A 25881-nucleotide genomic window follows, 5' to 3' on the forward strand; every position below is an offset into this window, starting at 1 on the left:
TTGACTAATCCATTTGGTGTTTAGAGAGGTTAAGCATGTAGTTGAATATATTTTTATCATTAAATGATTCTGTACTGCTTTTAAGAGATGTTGTATGGATTTTAAGGTAATAATTTCCTATCTTGCGTTTTGTCTGTATCTCCACTGCATCTTTGCAAAGGCAACTTCAGTGTACATGGTGTTCTACACATAATAGACACAAAATAGATTATTTTCTCAACTCTTTAGCAATAACATTACAATGCTCTTACAAACTCCAAATGTGTTCTAATAGGTCTTCAGAATGTTTTTACTGTGCTTTCCTCTCCACCCCTATGCGCCTCCCCCGCTAAATTAACGTACGATTGTTACTGATGAAATTAATATTTTCTAGTATATATTAGAGTGCAGAAGACTCTTTTCTTTGTGCAGTAGGAAGAAAAACATAGTCTGATCTTTGATTTAAATGAAACAAGAAGGCCTCAAAGAGAGGCAAAGGCAGCATGTTAATGCTAAAGTCATGCCGCCTTCAAGACATTAATATCATCTTAATACGCTGAAGGAATGAACTCAGTTCTAAAATTCCTACAGAAGACAGAGAAAGCATTTAATCAGCGCAGCCTTTCTACTATTTTTCTTTGACTCTCTGTTTAGGAAGACCATTAATTCCCTTTGTAATTCTGCTGGCATCTTTCATAAATATTTTTCCAAATTGAAAGACATCAATATGGTGTAACTGTATTTACCCTCCATAATTAATAGTACATTAAACTATACAAACTCACTTACTGTAACATAATGCTATTACAGAGATTTAAGTCAGGATCTTTTACATCAGGCAAACCAACTGTAAATTATAGAATACATTCTTGATTCTGAATTCAAAATAATGTAACAACTGCTGCTTAATTTTTATTCTTTAAAGTAACTTGGGATGGATGTGAACATTTACAGGTGTTAGCCCATGTTATTTAGCAGATTAATGCAATTTTTGTTATTTTACTGTCATGTTGATTTCCAGGTTGATTTCTGGAAAGAAATGCTGTAGTCTTGTCTCCCAAATGCATGCTAAGTCCATGTGAAAATCCGTTCCAGATTACTGTATTTTTAATCAACTACACATAAAAATGCAATATGCTATGTATTTAGTCCATGTACTTTGATGTTGTTTGCTTTGTTTCCGTTTTCCTTTGACAAATATGTTCAGAAATAGCCTTCATTCACAGGGGTTTGGAATACAACTACTGTACAGCAGAAATACAGGAAGTTGCCTTTTACTCTGTTTCATGTTCCCAGTCCTCCCAAGATTATTTTGCTTATGCATTTCTCTTAGTTGTGAATTTGATTATTCTACTACAGTGATTTACTCTAAGAAAATTAATATAATTTCTTCAAAACTCAGCTGTAAGCCATAATTCTCTCAACTCCTGTTTAACTTTCCAAGCATTATATAATAAGTGCATTTCCCTAGCTGCTCCATGTGGAAGTCATCTTGTAGCAAAGTGTCATTTTCCCAGTGGATTGATGGCATACAGTAATAGTAAGTGCAAATGGACTTGCAGTACAACAGTCACAAAATGCCACCCCATTTATGAGAAACATTCAAACAGCACCTTTGTATTTTAAACTTAAAATCCTATCCTGAGTGTGAGGTGTTATGTGTCAAACAGGTTCAGATCTAAGTAATCTGCTAATATAACCTCATGAATATAAACTCTGTAACTTTGTGGGTAGCTTTTTGGACCATAAAATCCAATTATGAAGATGTAGGAAAAGTGTGCGTAAGAGAGATCTAATGCATTGAGAATATGCCGAATGTTAAAAATCTAATGAATAATAGTGCTGTGTTGTGTACCTTCAAGTACAAAAGACAAACAGCAGGACAAAAAAAAAAAAAAACCTCTTTTTTTCTGTATGTACCTCATCAGATACTTAATGGAATGCCGTAAAAACGCTTCAAATAGCAGTTGCCTCAATATCAATTTGTAATTGCTTCAAATATTGTGTTTCTGAGAATTATGCTGTTTGTCTCAGTTCTTTAATTACAATATTTAAAATTTATATGCAGTCAGGTGTTTTGTCACAGTGATGGGGAACATTCTTTAACTAAATCTCTGTAAAAACCTCTGAATCATGATTGCCAGAGGGAAAAAAAAATGTGTAAAGGAGGAGACTTCTTACAGATGGTAAATGCACACATGGACATGGACACGTGTATACGCTTTGTGTCTATACAGGCCACATGTCTTTCTGCATACCTATACAGAAAAATTGTATCATTTTTCTTGGATGGAGTCTAAGCATCTTTAAATGAATTTAATAAAAAAAGAGAGTTAACATGTAGATGTGAGAACAGAGATGTCAAAGGGTGAATACTACTTACAGCAGGAGGCACTGAATTCTCATCACCTTGTTGTCATCCCTTGTGACTCTACACTTTTTGAAGATGGTTAAGGTAATAAATCTATACAGGATTGTGTTTTCCTGAATTTTGCCTCCAAAAGTGAATTGACAAAAAGATACTCCACTTAGCTAGAAAAGTAATGCATTTGTTCCCTCCAGATCTGAAATGGAGGAGGTTCAGAAGAGTGTGTGTTCTCTAGGAAGAGAAACTCAAAAATACACAAAATTCTTGCTTGTTTTTATGGAGTAGAAGAAAAAAGTATCACTTATCATATGGGTGAAGATTTTAGTTGCTGTATAGAGGCCACATTACCAGCTTGTACTTTAAGACTGCCTGTGACAGCAAGGACTGTGACCCAAAAGTTTTCTTCCAAATCAGAGGTGTTAAGGATGAGGAGTGGTATACATCTATGTTGATCTGAGATATTCTGTGAGAAGAAATTAGGTTTTCTGCTGTTCAATGAAGGGGCATTCTGTTCTTTAACCCTTCCTAAGGTGGGTTTCCTCTTTTCTATCTCATGTAAGCTATTCTACTAGAAAAGGGAGGGAGGCAAGAGGAAAAGGCAAGAGTTCCATGTTATCACTTGCATTTCATGGAGTGTACACCTCTCTGTAGTGAAAATACCTTTAGGAGAATCTATGAGCTTTGTAAGACAGTGACATTAGTGTAATGTAACAGCTGTAAAGCTGTACCGTGTTAGATATTTAAGGGAAAAAAAATAAGGAAACAAGTTACTATACTGATTTCTATTTATCTTGAATTTTTCAAGGCTCTGCTGGTCATAAGCCCTGTCATAGGCAAGTATATACTAATGACTGCAAGCGTTACATTTCTACAGTTTCTTGTTAGGTATCTGTGATACTTCAAACTGTATATAAATATGTTCATGCTCAAGAAAATTATTCTCCAATTATTATTTGTGATGGTTTGATTTATAAAGAAGTTTCAAGTACTTGCTGGTGGGGTTACCTGAAAGCATTTTAAAACTTCATAATGTGTGCTTAGGACTGCAAGAATTGCTTATATTAGTTTTTCTCTATTATCACAGCATTATTTCAATATGTACCTTTGGCCGGGGGGGTGAGGTATAAATGCGTACATAACACACATTGCTTTGGAACACGTTGCCTGTGTAAACATGTATTCTTTAATTTCTGTAATGCTGCAAGTGTGCATGTCTCATGAATTTATTTTACTATTTCTAAACAACACCACAAGATTTCTTTTTCATCTGTCATACTGTTTCTGTATTCAGATGAGCTTCTTTACTGTATCCATATTTCCTCTGTCAGATGTAGTACCTCTTCTAAGAGAAACCTCTGCCTTTTTTGGTGAGCACTCTGAGGTTGAGGTTCTCTCCAGGGAAAAGCAGACTGATAGCTGCAGTAAGTGAGAGGGTCTGGATTAAAGGTGGTTCTTAGTAGCTTGTTGTGCAGTAAAAACAAACAGCCAGACTTCATTAAAAAGTGAAATTCAATAAAGGTAAATAGAACTCAATCTATTAAGCCAACCTTACCTTAAACTTTCCAAAGGATGTTATAAAAACTTAATTATCATTGTAAATTAAGGCAATGTTATGCTACTGACGAGGGTCATAAATACCTTTTCCCAGTAGCGGTCTCTATGATGTTTCTGTTTTCATTGAAATTTGTCATCATTTGTAAGTTTACTGTGAGAGAGTTCTTGAGAATATTTCATTAATAGATGTACCACATTTTCATGGTCTTCTGAACACCGCAGGTATTTATTAGTGTTTCCATTGTCTGATCTCTACATAGAATACTTGCTTCTCTGATAACTTAGAAAACATACCAGCTTTTTATATCAGCACAATTCCACTTCACTGAAGTGGTACCAGTTTACAACAGTTGAGTTACTATCTCTTACATACCAGTGATGAGGCAAAGCATTATACAAGGTTAGAGCTCTGTTGGATTTTGCAACTTCCCATGCATTATTTAACAATTATCAGGTATAGTACTAAAATGAGTAGCAGTACATCTATGACCAAGAGTAAGCGCTGTGTAAATGAATTTTTGTTTTGGAACAGACTGTCCCAGTAATAACTGCAAATTAGGTTAGGCTGGTTCTCCAGTCTAGGACACTTTACAGATTTATTCTTGTACATTTGCCCTTGGCTACTGAGATTCAGAGAACATCTTCATTACAGGTATAAGAATTTGCATAAATAAGCACCGCAAGATCATCGCTATGTATATTTCAAGGTTGCTTTACTGTAGACAGGGAAAAGGATGTTATATGTTCTCTGAGCCACTGCCCTAATTTTTATTTTATTTTATTGGTCATATCTGGTTATTCTGAGGATAGTACCTCGACAGCTTTTCTTACATCCAAAATGTCTTGACCTCTTACTGGCTCAATGATAGCAGTGAGAATTCTGTTGACTCTTTCAGTCAGTAAGCCACAGTTGTTCCTTTGGTCTCCCCCCTGGAGGAGAACCTTCTGTCTCTTCCTGAAGACCTCTACCTGAGTTCTGATCTTACACTGATGAGAACCTCTTTCATAGTTTCATGACCAAATTTGGCTTCAACAGGGAACTGCTGGAGAGGGTCCAGTGTAGGGCAACGAAGATGATTAAGGGAGTGGAGCATCTCCCTTATGAAGAAAGGCTGAGGGAGCTGGGTCTCTTTAGTTTGGAGAAGAGGAGACTGAGGGGTGACCTTATTAATGTTTATAAATATATAAAGGGTGAGTGCCATGAGGATGGAGCCAGGCTCTTCTCGGTGGCAAACAATGATAGGACAAGGGGTAATGGGATCAAGCTGGAACACAAGAGGTTCCACTTAAATTTGAGAAGAAACTTCTTCTCAGTGTGGGTGACAGAGCACTGGAACAGGCTGCCCAGGGAGGTTGTGGAGTCTCCTTCGCTGGAGACATTCAAAACCCTCCTGGACATGTTCCTGTGCGACCTCACCTAGGCGTTCCTGCTCCAGCAGGGGGATTGGACTAGATGATCTTTTGAGGTCCCTTCCAATCCCAAACATACTGTGATACTGTGAAGGTTGTGATTTATCTATCTTACTCCTTTTTGTTACTTAGCATATTCATTATGTGCAGCATCACATACCCACTTTAGCTTTTATTTTTACCCTACTTTGAGGAGTCATGTCTTTATATCAACCATGGTTGGTAGTCCTTGCTGCTTCTAGTGTGTGTAGCATCTCACTTCATGTCAAGTAGTTCTTCTTTCACCACTTAGATGTGCCTCCTTTATGGCACTAGAGTACAAATTGTATCATTTGCTTCTCACTGACCTTGATGGCAAACAGCAGCTCTAGGCTAAGTGAATTTAGTTAGTGTGTCAGCCTTGAACTGCTGCCTGTCAAAGCTCTCTACAATACGGCAGTTCAGGGAAGCAGTAGGTATTGGAGGAAACTTAGAAAAAAGAATGGTGATACTGTACAGGCTGTAGCAGGGAACCCTGGAGATAGGTCTAAGTGAGACAGAAAGGAGAAAGCACTGTCAGATTAATGAGTGGTTGATTTGTCAGCGTCCCTTGCAAATCCAAATTAATTTATCATTTATAACTTACATTGTTAGCATTTGAACAATGCTCACAAGCGAGATGTCCTGAAAACTAGTAGATTTTTGATTATGATGTTCTTGGAAAAAGAAGTATTAAAATTCTTATTTTTTACAGTTTAGGGGAGTTCAAGGAAATACAGAGATTGACCATTCAAGTATAGAATAAAATAATTTCAGTCCTGCTTCAAGACTCTGTTTCAGTGAATTGCATAAATGCCCGTGTTACAGTCATACTGAAATAAAATTTAAATGTTATTATTGTTTATCACCGTTTAATTGCAGGGCGACAATAAACCGTGGCAGATGCTCTCTGTTAACCCCCTCTTCCCCCCAGCCCTCCCCACCAAGCGAAGGCAATAGGAAGAAAAGAGAGAGAAAACGTGCAAGTTGGAAAAAAATTAAGATGTTTTACTAATGCTACTAATAAAATAGAGAAAATAATACAAAATACACAAAACCAATCTTGAATTTCCTGGCTCTGCACTGCTCCAGCAGTGCAGGGCAGGCACCCAAAAGTCCTGGGCTGGACTCTGAAGCAAACTGAAACTGGATTCAGGATTCACTGGAACTAGGGCCTTGGTTCACAGGGGTGACAGGCAGTGTCATCTTCAGGTGCTGGCCATGGCTGAGGAGGGCAAGACTCTCATGATCTCCCACTTTATATAGTATATGACATGGATGGGGTGGAATACTTAGTTGGTCCATTTTAGTCACCTGTTCTGCTCACCCCTCCTTGCAAATACGCCCTTCTCACTTATGGGATGTGTATTTTTTTATCAGCGCCCTTGCATTCCATTGCTTCTGCTTACAAAAACATGTAGCCAACTTCAGAAAAGTGCAGTTACTTATAAGAACTTAGTTGAAAGAAAAATTCACTAAAAGAGAGACTGGTCTTGTTTTTAACAAAACCAGGACATAAATGCAAATGCTGAATGAACTTTCATTGTGCATACCTGCATCTTGTCAGGATACCTTAATAAGGAATCGTTCCTGCTCAACTTTTCGCTCTCAGCCTCCTGCTTATGTTTATTCTGGAAAAATAAAAGCCATCGATAATTTTTCTGTCAACGTACACTACTTTTTAGATAGGTTGCTCAGCTATGTCACATTTATAATATAATACAGTAATTGTTTCATTTGCAAATTTTTATACTCTTGTATTAGCCACATAAATTGTAGTTCAATGCATACGAGTTCCTGAATAATTAGGTACTGTAGAGCTGGGTGAAAATGCGGGTGAGCAGTCAGTGTTGTTCCTTTAACCATATGCAGCTTGAAAAGCAGATGGAATTGTGTTCTCAGGATGTTTAAGGACTTTTAGAGCACTGCATTTCACCAGCATCTGGAGACCAATTACTGAAGAGGCTCCATAGGGGTCCTGCCTCAGGGTTTTTAGTTGGATGAATAATATATAAACTCTATAGTTTCCCACAGAGAGCAACTGGAGCAGTATGAGAAGGAAATAAGCCTTTTAGGAGTTGAACTGAAAATGAAATAACAGCACAGGATTTAAAATGAAGCAATTTTGCTTTTACATACGAAGTCAAAAGTAGTATATTAGTTACATGAATTCTGATGTTTTTTTTTTTCCTTTATCGTTTTGGTATCTTGCTTTTCCTAATTTTGGAACACATCTATTTGAAAGCCTTGAGAAAATGTGCTAAGGCTTATTCAATTACTCTAAGAACTAGCATACTAAGTTTCCTTTTACAGAAGTGGTGGAAATGATCTTTGATATGTGTATCATTCATTTTATAACACAGGTTCAGCATTATGGTACTCAAACCGTAATCAGATTTTATCTTACCTATCATCGTGTCTGGCTCTGTGTTTATGCACTGTGCTTTTCACAACTAGAAACAGATTGCAAAATGGCATAGCCAGTGCTATTCAAAACCCTCTTTCAACTCATGATATCCCTTCAAATTCCTAACCATTGTCTTCTGTTCCAGTTTGCTTGAAAGCAAAGCACATTTGAAAAGGAAATAAAAATATCTGGATGGAGATACTTTGATCTGAGAAGAATTTTATGTCTTTTGCTTAATTATAACAGAAATCTTTCTCTACTGGTTCATTGCGATACAGCTGCAATTGGAAATTCACTGAGTGAGCACTCCAGAGCTGAAGAATACATTAGCTGGAGAACACTATTGAGACCTAAGCAGAAGAAAATGAATGGGAGTGTAGCTTCTTTCTTTTTATTTTTCTTTTTTTTAAAAACAAACAAACAAACAAAACAACCAACCACACAAACAAAACAAACAGTGTCAGCATTGCATTGGTGCTATGCTTGGTTTAGTTTAAAACTACCTGCCAGATAGCTTGGGTAAATCTGGAAGCTCAGTCCCTTGAATTTTTAATTGTGGTAGTAATCTTCATGAGGCAAGTACACCTACCAACTTCAGCATTATTAGCTGAATATGCAGCTGAAGCATTTGCAGGTTTGATCAGGTAGCAGAAGACTGACAGTGCTAGGAGAAAAGGATCAGAATGTATATTCAGCCTATATGTTGCAGTAACATTGATCAATTTGGTATTCAGAACTTCAGAAAAACAAATTCAGTTTACCCTCCAAGAGAACAGAAAGTTCTGTATTATTAGTTAGATAATATTGGCATGCAGTGGCACGCTAGAGCTACGACAAAAATCAGAGTGTAGTTGTGCCAGATTGCAAATCAAACCATATTGAAAGTATGTAAATTATCCTGCTTTTTGCATGAGAAACTACCCATATAGTATAAGGGGAAAGAGGGGTCTCTTGTCTGGACTAGGTATCAGGCTAAATGGAACCTGGCTGATATAGCAAAGCCCAAGCTGCACTTTAAAGAGATTAAAATAGTCCCTTGGCTTTGACTGTTTTAAAACATGTATCATTATCTGAATCGTCTCAAGTTGTTCATGTGCCTCATTTCTGTCTAGGGCTGGTAGTCTATTTCTCATGATGTTTGAAAAAGTCATTCAACATGTCTCTTTTATTCCCTGTTTTTTCTTTCCAGTCTCCTGTTTCATTCATGAATATTGTATCTAGTGTGAGTTAGTGGTACCTAATCATCCTTTGTCTGGTCATAGTCAATGCACTGTGGCACAGCTCCTTTGTGAAAACAGTATCAAGAAGGTTACTGACCTTGAACCTTAAAAGTGGTCAATGTTAAACTTCATGCCTCCAAGTTTTCTGTGGAAGTTTAAAAGGCAAGGAGAAGGTTTGGTTGGTCACAGCAGTAGGAATGAAAAAGGATTCAGAGTGCACAGAGGTAGGCAAAGTAGCAAGGGAAATGAATTACGGTAAGTGTTGGAGTAGGGTACTGAAAACTGGTGAAAAAAGACAGAAGGCTTGCAGGTGTCACCTCAAAAAAAAAAAAAAAAAAATCTTGTTAAATTCATGCTTCTATTACAAATGTAGCCTACGGAGCACAGGTCAGTCTCCAATATTTTTTTTTCTGTCTGGTCTTCAGCCCTTAGTCCTGAGTTTTCAGTAATGATTGACACCTGAGCTATAGAAACAATTATGAACTGACCAGAATGTCTAAGATGATTCAGGAAAAAATGAAAGGACCAACAAAGTCATTGCAAAGTCAGTTATGATAGCTCTTGATATGAGGGGGGGGGGGAGGAAAATTGAGGAGGGAATTTGGGGTGTGCACATGTTGTTGGCTTATGAGGTTTTTTCAACGAAGAAAACTGGAGACTTGAAAATCAGACAATCAAAACTTGATTTATGTGGAGATAGAATCTCTTTATCACTTCTGATACCCTCCCAGAACATGCAGGTACCTGAAACTAAGCCCCTGAGAGCACATAAGTATGTGGTTCAGAACATTGTCTCCATAACACAACTTTTGAGCCTGCAATCTCCAGTGATGCTGCTACAAAGCAAGAAGGCAGCTTAGTAGCATTTCTGCTTTTTGTGGTCCTATAAAAGAATATAGAAACAATGCATGTGGTCCCCATAAGTTGTTCACTATCAATTTCTGTGCAGATCACTGGCTTACGTCAGGCCAGGAGGAGGGAGCTGCTTGTTTCTGGCCAACTGCACGCGGGGACTTACTGTCCCCTCCCAGGGAGGATTGTACCGAAGACATTTCCTTTCCTTATCTGTTGGTTGGAGTTGCAGCTGAATGTGCCACCTTTCTTCTGAGCATCTTTACGGCAAGATGAAAGCTCTGTGGGCTTAGCTTAGTAAGTCCATAAAATGAGAAGTCTGTAAAGATAGTCAGTGCTATGGCATGCTTGATCCCTCCAGGCACAAAGGTGCAGCTTATTCTGTCGCAGTCACAGCTCTCCTAAGCTGCTGGAACGAATCCTTCCGCTCTTTGGTATAATATAGTTACATCTCTTGCAATAAGGGCTGTTGGACTGTATTCAGCTACCTGTGGGAATGGAAATGCATGCATCAAAATAAAAGTACAAAGAAAAAAGATATAGCACATTCATTTTGAATGCCTTTGTTTTCACTTATGACTGAATTTTTACTATGCCATTACAGTTCCTGGGGATGAGAGACAAAACGCTACCTGGTTTAGCATGTCATCTTAGTAGCTGTCTCTGCACCGTGCTGTTCCATCTGTGAGAACTAGCTTACACTAACTTTACACAGCAGCTGAATATAGAAGATATAAGTTTTGCCTATGCCCAATTTTGAATGAGCTTTTATTCATCTAGCAACTTCATGTACTCATTTTAGTATCAGATATACTTGAGAATCTGATTATCAATCAAATGTAATTCTTATCCTAATTTGTCTCATTTGATTCTTTTGTTGTCTCTCAGTTTCTGGATAATTGAAATGTATTTAGGAGAAAATCATAGCTTATAAACCTTCTTTTGTGTAAAGTTGTATTTTACTCAACTAATAGAACTGCTAATTTACAAAAGCAAAGCATTTTTAGAAGTAGTAGAAAAAGAACAAATGTAAATTGATATAAGTTCTGGACTTCATAGCATTGAAAATGAGAAAAAGTACTTCTTGAGTTGTGAATTGAACAACTTCTGTATTGGACCTATATGAGGAAAGTAGGTATAGATACTGGAAGAGTTCATCTTTACAAATTGGGTTTTTTTTGAGGAAAACACACTTTAGCATATTCCAGTAAGTTGAAAGATGCTGGCTTCATGTTCTGGGGCTCTGCCTATGGAGAGTTTGCTTTCTCAGTAGCCTGTAGTGATAAGCAGGGCTGTTAAGACTCTGATTTTCATCTCCTTACAGCTTTAGTGCTGGACACTTCCTTTGAAAGTTTCATGAAATATTAAAAACTTGTTTCCTCTGGTATTTTTCCTCTCATTCAACACATCTGTACACATTTCAAACAGATCACATTTTCAAATCTCTCTCTTAACTGGCTGGGTCTTTTAGGAGTACTTTTGAGCAATCTCTAATGGTAAAAGCTTAAAACCCAAAGGCCATCTCTAACTACTAATCAAAATAGTTGCCTTTTTTCTTTCTTTTTTTTTTTTTTTTTTTTCCCAAAAAGAACTGCATACGTTGCTTCTTTTTTTTTTTTTTTGTTTGTTTGTTTGTTTGTTTGTTTGTTTTGCATGCTGGAAGAATTTTTGAGTAAAGTTGCCTCTGTATGTATGTATATATACATATAAATCACAGTTTTAGATACATGTATTTCCATCTTTTTGTAATAGTTGTAAAATTAAGAATATTCTTCTTTGCTTTTCAGAGCATCATTTGCTATGCTATATTCTAAATGCTGATTGGAAAGTATTTTCAGTGACTTGTTAATGAAAAAATAATTCTATTCCAAAATATGCTGTAGTTTTACATTTTTTTAGTGTTTGTTTAACCTTTTAAAGCTGTTTTAGCATCTTTAAAGAAGAAACAAGTGTTTCAGCTGCCATATGTAGCATATATAGGATTGTACTCCGTATTCTTGCAATATTTACAAAACACAGTGTTTTATGTAAATATCTATTAAATAACCTGCTTTCTTTTTTTTTTTTTTTTTCTCCCTCTCTCCTTCTGCTGGTTGTTCGTCAAAAGATGTTTAGTCAAAAACTGTCATCTTTCCAGCAAACTAGCTCCTTTGTCTGATTCATCCCTTACTGCATGGTGACTGCTCAGCCATTTCCCAGGAGGTGAATTGTGAGGTTCGAAGCAATTGCATAGTTCTTTCCATATTTTCTGCACTGTATTAAAGTAGACTCATTACAAAGGAAAAACTTCTCTTTGACCAGAGAGATCCTGCAGGCTACTTTGATAAGGGAAAGAAATTATCTTTTTTTGTAGTTTACCACAGTGTGGCAGTAGTTCTTTTTGGCTCCTGTGAGCTAATACTGGCTTCTGTTGCATAGCTTAGGCATTTACTACCCAGCAATACCCGATACCTTTCAGTAAATGCCAACTCATGTCCTACTGATAGTGGACAGGTTCCAGGAGCATTAAGTCCTAGTAGAGATAGAACATGATCTTTTAGCATTCAGAGTATTTTTCTCCTTCTCCTTTTCATGGCTATTCAATGCGGAATTTCCTTACTTTATTAAATGTGTAATTGAGGCTGGGATATCTCTGGCAGGGTTTTCCTGGGGCACACACCCCTGCATTTCTACTGCCAGTCACTACTTTCAGCTTTGAGCTGCCCCCCTCTACAGTCTCCCTTCAGGCTCTTTGCTGTTGTTTGCTCCATTTCATCTTTTTTGTCTCTTGGTGATGGTGGCGATGGTCGCACTATATGTCACTGTACCAGTTGGTTAAAAAAGGGCATCACAGACTTGCAGCTTTCATTTTTTATTTACTTCTTATTGTAGCCATAGGCAGATATAAAGTGTAGATGCAGAATTACTATGTTAAGGGATGTCTTTGTGACTAAGTTCTGTTTGGTCACACATCACAGTCTGGTCTAAGTCTATAGACTAGAAAGAAAACTTAGTCTATAAGGTAGCTATGCACCATTATTACAACTGTAATCAATAGGTTAAGAAGGCTGTGCTATCTTCCCTTCAATAACCTCCTTCAGTAGAAATGTGCTCATTCATAAAAGGTCAATCCCTCTAAACTTGTGAGAGGCAATAGCACCTGCTTAATGGGTTCTCAGTCAGATAGCATAAGGAACAGCGCACTGCTTGTTTCCTGCAGGTACCCAAGCACATCTGAGTGTATGCTGATTCTGTTACATGGAGCATATCACAGAATCACACAAAATCACAGAATGTTAGGGATTGGAAGGGACCTCGAAGATCATCTAGTCCAATCCCCCTGCTGGAGCAGGAACACCTAGAGGAGGTTCCACAGGAATGTGTCCAGGCAGGTTTTGAATGTCTCCAGAGAAGGAGACTTCACAACCTCCCTGGGCAGCCTGTTCCAGTGCTCCGTCACCCTCACCATGAAGAAGTTTCTTTTCAAATTTAAATGGAACCTCCTGTGTTCCAGCTTATACCTATTGCCCCTTGTCTTATCATTGGTTGTCACTGAGAAGAGCCTGGCTCCATCCTCGTGACATTCACTGTTTGCAAACATTGATGAGGTCGCCCCTCAGTCTCCTTTTCTCCAAGCTAAAGAGACCCAGCTCCCTCAGCCTTTCCTTATAAGGGAGGTACTCCACTCCCTTAATCATCTTTGTGGCTCTGCATTGGACTCTCTCAAGCATTTCCCTGTCCTTCTTGAACTGAGGGTCCCAGAACTGAACACAGTATTCCAGATGTGGTCTCACCAGGGCAGAGTAGAGGGGGAAGAGAACCTCTCTCGACCTACTAACCACACCCCTCTTCTAATACACCCCAGGATGCCATTGGCCTTCCTGGCCACAAGGGCACAGTGCTGGCTCATGGTCATCCTGTTGTCCACCAGGACCCTCAGGTCCCTTTCCCCTACACTGCTCTCGAATAGGTTGTTCCCCAACTTATACTGGAATCTGGAGTTGTTCCTGCCCAGATGCAAGACTCTACACTTGCTCTTTTTATATTTCATCAGTTTTTTCCCTGCCCAACTCTCCAGCCTGTCCAGGTCTCGCTGGATGGCAGCACAACCTTCTGGCGTGTCAGCCACTCCTCCCAGTTTGGTGTCATCAACAAACTTGCTGCCAGTGCGCTCTAGTCCCTCATCCAAGTCACTGATGAATATATTGAATCATATGCAAGAGGTCCTTTTGACGTTGGATGTTAATAGTTTTTTTTCTCTTACACTCAGAGCAACCAGAGCAAGACCAAGTAGTTTGTTTCGTACTTCTTAATAAATTGTTGAGTGTGTTATGAACTGTGTATTTAGAACAAATGCTGAACATTACAAAATTACAAAAAAATGAGAAGTATTTCTTTTTGAGTGAAATTGCAGATTCCTGTGTGAATCATGCCTATCTACACGGTCATCCGTATGGAAATTTCTGGCCTGTTGGTGGAAAGTGAGAGTATCTGAGGTGGACTTTGACTTTAAATTACGGAAGCTGAAATTATTTATCAATTCCAGCTCTGGTGACTAGGCGCACTGCACAACCATATATGATGATGGAAGTAACTAGATTTTTTCCAGCAGCCATGCAGACAATAGAATTGCTTTGTCTTCAAAACAGCCAGGGATTATGAGACCTTCAAGATGAAAAGGTGTTGTGTTTTGGTTTGATTTTAATTTGGAGAGCTGGTAAATTCCCATGGCCTGATGAATGAGTATGTGCCTGTATTACTCATTAAGAGAGGAAAGTTTATCAAGAGGAGGCAGGTTTTTTTAATAGAAAATGCCTTAAGTGTCTGAGTTCTGGGAGTTCGTAGAAGTTGATGTGCAAAATTCATTAACAGAAAAATGAACTGGAGATCAGCTGGAGGGTTATGGTACTTTCTCAAGCTATGTAGTATCTCAGGCACTGGAGGATGAAAGGACAGTTACTGTTGTCTGGGTAATGTGAATGGTGTCACACCTTAAGCTGTATCAGCAGTGATCAAGGGAAATAATTTCAACTATGTCAATTGTATAAGATTTGCTGACAATTCGAGAAATCCAAGGTTTCCTAAAGGGAAAATAACGGTTGATTAGCTCAGTACATTTCTACAATGGTTTGAAAAGTTTCATAACTCTTTCTCAAAGGGGAGGGAATGAGAATTGTTATCTGAGAAACCGACACTGTACAATAGTCAAAGATCTGAGGAATCCTCTTTGTCATCTCTCATGTTGGTGACTTCTTCAAAGAGAGACAATGTGGTATTAAAAATGAACTGGCTGCAGAAAATAGATAGCAATTTAAAAATGCCCTCTGATGTTTTGCTGACTAAAAGATGGAGCTACACTGACTAAAATTAATTCCATGCACAGTGCCTAGAGTTTTAGGGAATGTATACAATTTAATGAATTGGAGCTGAATTTCTGTTGCTCACAAATAGAAATCTGGAGGCTTGTCTCAAATTCTTGCAGGTTTACTCCAAGTTAATTAAGGTCTGTTTTTGAGCTTCTTTTTTCTCGATAAAGAGAGGTTGATTACCTAATCCAAAAGAGAATTTTGGACTATCCAAGTAATAAAAAATTAACCTGTTCTTTAAAAGGTAAATAAAAGTTCACATGTAGTGTGTTTTATCAGTCTTTCACTGCCTTCTTCCTTTCTTTGTCACAAGAGGAATTGTAGACAAGTTAGTCTTCAAAAGTCTGGTCCCTTTCCAGTTCCATGAAATGTAGGATGGTTTTTCACTTCTGTGAAATGAAAGTATTGACTTTCATTTGTCATTTTTCCTTTTGGTCTGGGATCTACTGCAAAGGAATAACACTTCAAGAAAGCAAGTACAGCTGGAGGTGTAGGCTTAGCAACTTCAAAGAATATAAACCAAAATTATCTGCCCGGGAGTGGAGTTAGACTGGACATAAAGGAAGCTGAGCTCATGGTGCATTGAAAGCCAGTAAAGGAGTAGTAGAAAAACTATAAAGAAACATTAGATAAAACTTCATAATTACTTTCTAATTATCAAAATATAAATTACTTCATCAATATTTTTCTAGTTTTCTCTGTATATGATTGTAATATGTGCATCTAGTACTAGTTGTGAAAACTGTTGAGAATTTGAAACTTTAAATTAAAAAAACCCACATCTCTGTAATACCAAAACAAAATGTTGAGACCAGTTGTCATTTATTTATTGCTACTTTTTTGATTCATACTGTAGTTGTATATACCACATATTATTCATTATAAAACCGGGAAGATCACTCTTGCCTCAGGAGTTTTCTTTTTCTCTTCAGATGATATTTTTGACTGACATTTACAGATTCCATGACAAAGCTGTTAATTTAATTTTGACATTTGTTAGCCAAGAGAAGGAAAATAATTCATGCTGTGAGAATAGTGTAGTCTTCATACTTTTTTTTTATTGAAATGTTTCCCCTTTGGAAAAGAAGTTTTTCTGAAAGTCAGTCATTTCTTCTGTGAAGAATCATCATTTTCATTGAAACACTTCAGCAGTGTAATAATACAAAAAATTAAAAAATGAGAAGTGATTTCTAAACCATTTTCACTTTACCTTGCGTCATAGTTTGTTCTTGAAAATGAAAACAATTCTGAACCCTTCTCAGGTTTTAGGTTTGCATATACATAAACTTTTTAGCTTTGCTGAACAGTTTTGAAGCTGTTCAAATAAGTCCGTATGCAATTATCCCTGCATCTCCTTTCTCTTTTACCTTTCTTTTTTTCTTGTTGTTTTGCTTAGCTTTGCTAAATAAGCAAATATAAAGAAGAAACACTGATAAATTATGAAGCATTTGAACACAAACTTGTACAGAGCATAATGTCTTGAAAGCTTTGTAACAAAGACATATCAAAGAATAGCCCAGTTGTTCCATTTTAATACTTGGGAAATCTGTTTTTTGAACAGTATATTAATGGAAACAGGATTTCCAACTATTTATTAAAGTCTAATGAAAGTTTAAATAAAGTCTAATCAAATTTTAATGAATGTAGAAAATGCTAATAATATAACAGAGTTGTGCTGTGTATGTGTGCTGTGGCAGTCCATGCTATTGTGAATTAATTGGCAGAACGTGGGCCTTTATAGTTCACATCTGCGGCTTGCAGAAAACTTTATTTTGATTCTGCTAGTTTTGCATATATTTAGAAAGCAGGAGAAATTTTAAAGGAGAGCACTGGAGTCTAGTGCCTGGGCTGAAAAAACCTGTTCTCCCTTTAGTTGCAGTTGCTTATTTCCTTTGTACTTTCAATATATTTGCAGCACCTTGGATCTGCAAATGTGTTTTTACTGCAGCTGCTACTCCTTGTTAATGGCTAATTTTAAAACCATAGCAGATTATAGAAGAGTTTGAACCATTAACAACACCAACAGAAACAATACCCTATGAAGAATACTGTAGGTTGTCCTAAGAGTGTCACCTAAAAGGGTGTAAAATCATCAAGTCGCAGAAGGTAACCATGGGCTGAGTCAAAACTGGCCCACATGGGATCAAACCCCAGCACCTCTACAGCTTCCCTAGTGCTAAATCTCTCTAGGGCAGCATGAGAAGTATATGGACCACACATCGTCAGGACACTGAAAACTGGAAAGTCTCTTTCTTTTACTGCTTTCCAAAATGCAGATTTTGCAGCTTGTTTACCACTTGCTTGTACAAACAAGATGAAGTCTGATTTTATCCAGAAAATTGAGTTTGTAAGTGTCTCAGGCAGTCAGGTACAAACTGACATATTTTTCAATTTAAACTGCCTGTTAAGATTTGAACAGCCTTTGTAATATAGAAATGTTCTGTTTGAACAGCTTTGGAAGTGGGTCATTCTTGTAACGGTGGGTTAACCTGGTAGAGTAGTTACTAGAGCAGGTTCCAGGATCCACTTCACAAGATTTGTATTAATACGTCTTTATAGATGAGATTTTGTGTATTTTCAGAGCATTTCCTCTACTGGAACTCTTTGTCTCCTATCTTTGCTACTGTTTGCCAAATTTATTTTGCCCATTTTCCAGTCATAAGCAGTTATATTATGCATAGATTATTATTGTGGTTTCTTTTTCTGTAGTTCAAGTAGCTGTCATTAAAAAAGAAATTAAAAAATCCTTGTAATGCAATTACTTCCTTATAAAACCATAGTAAGTAGATTTTAAAAAAACTTCTAGAGGAAAAATGGAATACATATTTTATTATATTTACACATTTTGTGGGTATTAAATATAATCCAAAAAGCATAACATTTCATGAATGCATTGATGACTAAAATATATAGCTATGAAATGTGTTAGTTTTTTCAAGTGTACTCAGTATAGCAGGGGTGTCAAACTCATTTTCACCGGGGCCCACATCAGTCTCGTGGTTGCCTTCAAAGGGCCAAATGTAATTTTAGGATCGTATAAATGCAATTACGTTTGGCCCTTTGAAGGCAACCACAAGGCTGAAGTGGGCCCCGGTGAAAATGAGTTTGACATCCCTGCAAAGGGATGAGAAGGAAGTTTCAGAAATTTTTGAATCTCTTTTTATCTTCAGTGATATTTGTCTTCCTATTAATTAGTCTTTTTCCATTTGCACCGTCCTGTTGCAAACACTGTTTTTAGGCCTTTGAAGGACTGAAGAACTCTAATTTTAGCATTTGGACAAAAACATCTTTTAGCACAAGCAGACCTTTGGCAGGTTTAACGCATCCGTAACAGCTGTTATAATTTGCCATAATTTTTTATGCAACATCATAAAGAAAAGGCCATAACTCCCATCTCTAAATGCAACTGGCATCTTTCTTTCTACTTCTCCTGCTGTGGACTGCCAATTATCACGAGTGAGTAATGAAAGATTGAAGCCTTTGGAACAGCCAATTCTCAGAACCATTAGTTTTCTTTTATATTCGAGCCTAATTCCAGGAATGTGCTAGGTGAGAAATAAGACATATCATGTCATTTCAGGATAATACCATGTAATTTTGGGGTAATAAAGAATTCATTTCTGGAGAGAGAAGTGATCTGATATGGAAAAGTTCAATTTCTTTCTCTCTAGAGAGCTTTATCTCTTCAGATGTGACCTTGTATAATTAAATATATTTCAAATATCAAGAGAAATGGCAGTAGAGCAGACAATAGAATTCTCTATTTTATGTAGAAATGAAATTATATGAAGCAGTCAGTGTAATATAAGATAAAGTAGATTGCTACTATTCATTGTTTCCAGTGGAATTCCTGCTGTTTGATTTTATTCATTACAGTTTCATAAGGAGGCAATTGTATTCTGTCTGTGTGACTAGAGTTTTAGACTCGCACTTAATTGCATTAATTCAGAAAGTACTGGCAAGAATCAGTACTTAATTGCTGTTATTACGTGAATGTAAAAGAGAAAAGGGATGGTGTCCACTCTACAAGAAGTTACAAATTTCACACATGAATTACCAGGTGCTTGGAAGCTACATTTCTGATTTTTAAAGTAAGACGTGTTTAAGAAAAGAGAATCTAAATCCTCTTTTTTCCCAACACTGGATTAAAAACATGTCAAAACAAATAAAATATTTTCTTTCCCAAACCACCTATTTTTCTTAAAAGCAAACAATCTCACTAATCGAAGTCAGATAGTTGTGACTGTTTAAAGATGACAGGCTTAGACACAAAAATTCCTTTACTTTCTGTATTTTGAATCCTATTGCATTAGCATACCTGATAACATAATAAATTGGGATTGTCTCAACAAGGTTTTAAATCTGATTTCATAAATATTCTTATTACAGTTTTTATACTGAAGGAAAGTGACAAAGGATAATGGTTGGTGACATGTTAACTGCTAGAAAGGAGTGAGAATGGCTGAAAAGGTTTTTCCTGAAACCAGAACGCATCCTCTGTTGCACTTTCACATTTCACATTCAGTCTTTTTGAACTGCTACTTAACTACAATGGTTAATGGTGCTCAGCTAATCATCTTTATTGTGGTGTTCATGGGGTTGCTTTTGGAGTAGAGGTGTGTAGGGTTCCTTCTCAGGCTGGAGCTCCCATCTAAATGGGGTGAGCAGTGGAGGACACTGAGGTGCTTGCTCCGTGTCATCACCCTCTGTCTCCACTGCTCACGTGTGGCTGGACAGGTGGTGGCAGGATGGGCCTTGGGCCACGCAGGCATCCTGGTCCCAAATGGGCGGTATTTTGCAGGTGGCAATGTGAATTCGCAGAGTCCGAGTTACAGAAAGCACTGAGCTTCAGCTTGTACTCTGACACCCTCTCTGGAAGGCCCAGCAAACATAATTTTTGTATGTGTTTTCTTTAGCTCTGATTTTACAGCTTTGGCACCAAGTGATATGGTAATGTCAGATGCTATCTAGAAAATATATAATAGCTGAAACCCCTTGGAATGGATTGTCCCTAGACCTTTCCTGTATGAATGGTGGCATTTTTAAAGCAATAACGTAACTTAATGTAACATGGTAAATTTTATTCTATAAATGGAGCCTGCTAGAAAATTAGATTTAGATTTCTATTCACTTAGAGTACTCATGGTTAATGGCATTTCAATACTCGCTGAAAAGGCAGTTTTAGGAACTTGTGGTCTGAAGTAGATTAATACTGCAGCAAGGTGACTCTTAGGATTGAGGCAGACTTTTTTTTTTCCTTCACATCATATACCTTTGTTAAGGAACGTAAGACCTGAGTGTAAAAATTCATTAATGTTTTTCTGTATGTTCTGCTACTAAAAGGAGTGTGCCAATTTCTGCATAAGGTGTGGGGTGGGCTTTTTGGTTGGAAAGTTTTTTCCATAGCATTGATTGTATTAATATATCACCCTCCGCTCTGCTGTGTTGAAGAAAGTCTGTTTCAGAATAGTATCTTATATTTTAGTAAATATAAACTCATGTGTTACGCCAACATAAAGACATTAATTCAACCTTATTCTTGTGGAAAGCAGCTCCATGGGGAGCTCTGCTCCAAAGCAGAATTACGTGGAGAGAGGGACCTTTAAAATTACTTTGAAAAGATGAGCATCTACGTGTTCTTGACTCTGGCATGGTAGCCTTTTACTCTTTCTTTTTTATTTAAGAAAAAAATATATATATAATTTTACCATGATGTTATTTCTTTCGAGGAAGATAGTGGGGTTTAGACTGGGATGCAAAAGAGTGGCATTTTGAGCTGATTTACTTTGCTAATGTCTCAGCTGTTGGTTGATGCATCTGTGTTCAAAAGATTCTTTTATCTTATCTCACAAGTGTTCATCTGTGGGCATGATCTAAACAAGAGTTAGAATAGGAAAGTATTTCATTACAGGTCGAAATACATGCCAGCTAGCTTAAATCTCTTGTAATTTTAGAATCTACTATCTTGTGAAATCAATGTGAGGAAGAGCTTTGAAATAGATGGATGCTTTCAACGCAACCTCAAAATTAATGTTGCATTCATTAGCTTTTGAACTATACTACATCCTCTGTGGAAATCATACTTTGCCGAGAGTCTAAAACATTTAATATTATAGCGTTGCTGGGCTTTTGTAGCTGATGTACAGCTCAATTCAGTTCATGAAAGTTTATCATCTTTCTAACTCTAGTAAAAATTAGTTTTACTGAAGTTGCCAATTCATGTATTTTTGTACTGCTAAAATATTCACTTTTATTCCATAAATTGCAGTTTTACATTTCAGTTGGTTCTAAAATTATATGATTAATTTACTGTTTATTATTTTTTCAAAGTGCATATTGCAACTGAGTATCTGAACATGAATTATGCAAATTCACATTCAGTGTTATATAAAAAGTCATAGCTTAAGCTTATTAATTTCGCTAATATGACTCCGGATCAGCTACACATATGAATTCATTTGAAATCTATATATAACTCATAAAGGTCTTAGGAATTTAACTAGTGTTTTCTGCATGCCCCAAGGGTGCAGAATGTGTAGAATAAAAATATACATGGAGAATACATTATAAACCATCATTGTTTTGGTGGTTCGGACTGGAGCAGTCAGGAATTGGAGCTGAAGACTTTGTTTCATACAGATGTGTGCTTAGTTCCCACTTGTATATTCTTTCTTCCTGAGAAAAGATAGTTCATAATGTGACCCCAGACTTTTATAAAAGTGCAAAATAAAAAGATTGTTCAATGATGGCTTAAATGAATGGCTCCTACCAGCAGTATAGAGATCTGGTAATGCATGTCATATGTTTCTCCATCTGACCTTGAGTGTTGCCACAGAATGACGTTATGATGATAACAAAGGATTTGAAAGTAGGATGACTCATGTATTGTTTATTTTTACATCACAGCAGTGCAAATATTTACATGAAATTATAGTAATCTTTGGGAGAACAATCTCAGTAACTGACCTTTTCTAGCTGTTCACCCTTACCTCTGCATTAGCATAATATGTTCTTGGTTGTGTTTGTATCTGAAAAACATTGCAATGATTATAAATAATTGATATTAATAGTGCTCAGATGTAGTCCTGCACTGTTATGTGCATGTGCAAAAGTAGAAAGAAAGTATTTCTTTAGAAGAGTTTTAAATTTAAGGACTATTATTTTATAAAACAATGTGTAAAATAAGGAAAAAAAAAAAACTTTAAATATAACATCAATTTTTGTGTTGCCAGTATCTAAGGTAAAGGTAGATACAGGTTTACAATGGAAGTGTTACCTTCACTGGAAGATTACTTACATTTATCAAAACTTTTTCAACTACTTGCAATTATGAAAGGTTATTGATCTATTCCCCCTTTTACTTCTACTGTTCACATTTTCTTTCTCGAATGTGTGTGTGTAAAGAGAGCATTTATATGTGTGGTGGGGCAGTAAAACTGCAGTTATATATACATACATACATACATACATACATGCATACATATATACATATGTAGCTGTCAAAAACTTCCTTTTGAAGTGATGGCCTGTAACTGAAAGGCATGGAGACCACATATTTATATATATGTGTGGCAAGCGCAGCATCTTCCGTCTGGCACCCTGAGAAATCCCTGATCCATTTGAGTGCTACTAGTAGTTTGAACTTTCACTTTAGAAGTTCTTGAGGATGAGCACAACTGACACTGCAATCACATAATTGTGGCGTCCTATTCAGGTTAATTCAAATAATATAAGTTGTTTTATTAACTATATAATGGTACGGTGTATCTTGCTACATACTGGATTTGTAAAATGCTTTTCTTGAGAAGGGATTTTCTGAATGTTTGCTAAAACTGCAATCACAAGGCATATCAAGTAAAAAGTGTGAAGGGAAGCTCCAAAGAATTAGCTGCTAAAATATCCACCTCTAGGGAACATACACAAACTACATTAAAAGATTGCCATAGGAATGGCAAAAAAGAAACCTCTGACACAAGCTTCAGCCAGATCTGTCAATCAAATTTCAATTATTGTGAAGCAGAGGTTCTCAAGAGGATTTTTTCCTTTTTTTTTTTTTTTTCCACAAAGCAAAGATACTGAGAATTGTTTTTCTCAGAGAAATAATGTATGTTTTTGTGGTTTTTTTCTAGTTAGTCATAAGCTGTTGAAGCATTTTTTGAAGTTACTCTGATTAAAAAAAAAAAAAAAAAAAGAAAATAAATCTTCATTAAGTCCATGACATGAAAAATTTCAGCACTGTTCATTAAATTTTGCTAAGGTTGACATACTGAAAACACTCTTCTAACAAGGAAATGTTAATAAACATTATTAGTAAATAATGTTGTGATTTCCTCTGATGAGCAAGCACCTGCACTATGTACTGACCACTTTTTAATAGTAATTGATTAAACTCATTATGGATTAGTATCATACCATTTTCTTCTAAAAGGTAGATAACTTGTGAAATACAGAATTTGGTGAATTATCAACAGAGGATTTTATAAAATAGAAGGGTTGAAATTTTTCAATTTATCTTCCTTTGACTTACCTTTACAGTCATGATGATGCATTAAACAAAGAACTGAGTTTCTTGACTATTAGTTTTTCATGACAGTTCATATATACTTGTCTTATTTTACATTTGAAAATAAGTTTTTATTGGTACTATTTTTCATTCTAATTAGAAAGCTAGTAGTCAGCAGCATACATTCTGTAATATCACAGGGGAGAGAAAAAGAATTTAAAAATATTTAAATTTGTTCAAAGTAACTGTATGGAATTATTGTATTCATGAACTACCTTAACCTTAGATGAAAATACCTAACTGAAGCACTGGATCATGATACTTTTAAAAGAACAGAAAAAAAACCTTTTCATTTTGATTAATGTTTTCCTTTGATCCTCCTTTTGAAAGGCAAAGGAATTTTTAGTGCAGGTATTATTGTTCCCATTAACCACAGTTCTCCTCTAGTGACTCTTTTCTCATGGGTTCCTAAGAAATGCCTTGATATGTATCTCATAAGTTTGCAGATTAGAAAAGTAAAAATCAGTAACATTCCAGTCATTTTGTGGAATAGAATGTTTTGAAGTGCCTTTTTCTTTGGTCTGTACCTTACAAAGTTAAATTTTTATGGAGTTAAAATTAGAATATATCTCAGATACTAAAAATGAGACTCTTCCAACTATATAGTGCTGAATCCCATCATATTAGAGTTTTTATTTTATTAATTGTTTTCCAGTATTTACTTAGTGGGTAGACTAGATAACAGAAAAAAATATTGTAATTATAAATAATGTACAAAATAAACCAAGTGTGTCAAAATTATTTTTATACTAACCACTTAAATTAGGATCTCCAGCAGTGTAGGTATGACTTACTTCTGAAAATATGATAGGATCAACAAGATTAATGATCCTCAAGGTCTCACAAATGCTCTGACCCTGTAAAGACAAGGATTCTTTCATCTCTGTGCACTGCACGTGGATGCCCCCCCATCGAATAATCCAAATAAATATAAGAAGGTAGACTGGAACATATTTTTTAACATAGTGAAGTAAATCAGTCATAGACTGGGCAGCTTTATTGCTTTAGAAGGGAAAAGAAGATGAATCTCTGAATATTTGCTCTGATAAAAAGAAAGCTAGCGTATAACAAAAATGTGTATTGTTAGCCCTGAAGATTACACACAAAAGCACCTTTTCCACTTTGTAGCAGGAGCTGAACTGGACTGTGCTCCAGTGTTAGGAGAGGCATGCAAAATTATCAGTCCTGTGTAGATTTGAAGAGGTGCAGGATCTTGATAGTTCTTCAGGAAGTTTGTTTTATTTCAGTCAGGGTTCTAAATTTTTCATAGTGAAACTACTTACTGTAGTCATCCTTGGCTAATGCATTCTTCATACTAGCAAAGAGCTACAGGACTTGGTAAAAGTGTTTGTGCCAGGTTTAATGTATCTCCATGGACTGTCTTAAAAAATTTGAGAGAAACCTTCTGAAATTGTGCTCCCTTCTGGTTTTCAATACTTGTGTTCAGACCAGAACATCACATTACCTCATTTTTTAGAGAACTGTGCAATGAGGTAGTATAACCAAGTTCTCTCTTCAGTCAAGATGATCTTCAGATGCTTTCTGTCTCTGGAGGCTAATTGAAAAACTTAGGGCTGGACTGCTCCTTTTTTTTCCTTTGTTTCCATTGTAAGTGATTTTTTCAAATTTAGGTGGATATTTTGAAAGATGTAGGAGAGTAGGGAGTCATATTTTCTGCTGTATGAAATAAAAAAGTTAAATGTTTACTCATAAATATTTTTATATGGAGAACAATAACAATGCCGTTTTCATCCTTAATATCTACAGCTATTTTTGAAAGTGTTCACCAATACTAGGTTTTAGGGTGTCTTATCAGATTGTATTTCTTGCAATGTAAGATATTCTAGCTACAGGGTTAGCTGTGTTTTCATCTCCTTCTGCATGTCTCTGAATGCTTCTGTAGGGGTTTTTAGACATGAACCTTTATTTCTCATGTAATATTTTTAGTTGGAGACGGTACCACGATGTAGCAATGATTTTCTTTCAGCAAGACTGACAGGCTTCAGTGCTTGTGGTTCTTTTCTTGGCTGTGGGCACTAGCATACGTAACAATTAGATGAGCCTTTTGAAATAACAGTGTTTATATTAACAAGGCCTTTGAAGAAGAAAAACATGTTTAAAAATCCTCCATGCACATATTTATAGTTAATGTTAAAAGGGGAGGG

General features: G+C 36.4%; 1 protein-coding gene across 1 annotated transcript in view; it reads left to right on the forward strand.

Moving 5' to 3' along the window:
- Positions 1 to 25881, forward strand: part of GALNTL6 (polypeptide N-acetylgalactosaminyltransferase like 6) — a gene marked incomplete at both ends in the record, with an annotated part of 443878 nt that overhangs the window by 267847 nt on the left and 150150 nt on the right. The window lies entirely within an intron of this gene.

This window comes from Streptopelia decaocto (genome assembly GCF_964273445.1).
Source record: "Streptopelia decaocto genome assembly, chromosome: 4".
In the NCBI taxonomy this organism is placed as follows: domain Eukaryota; kingdom Metazoa; phylum Chordata; class Aves; order Columbiformes; family Columbidae; genus Streptopelia; species Streptopelia decaocto.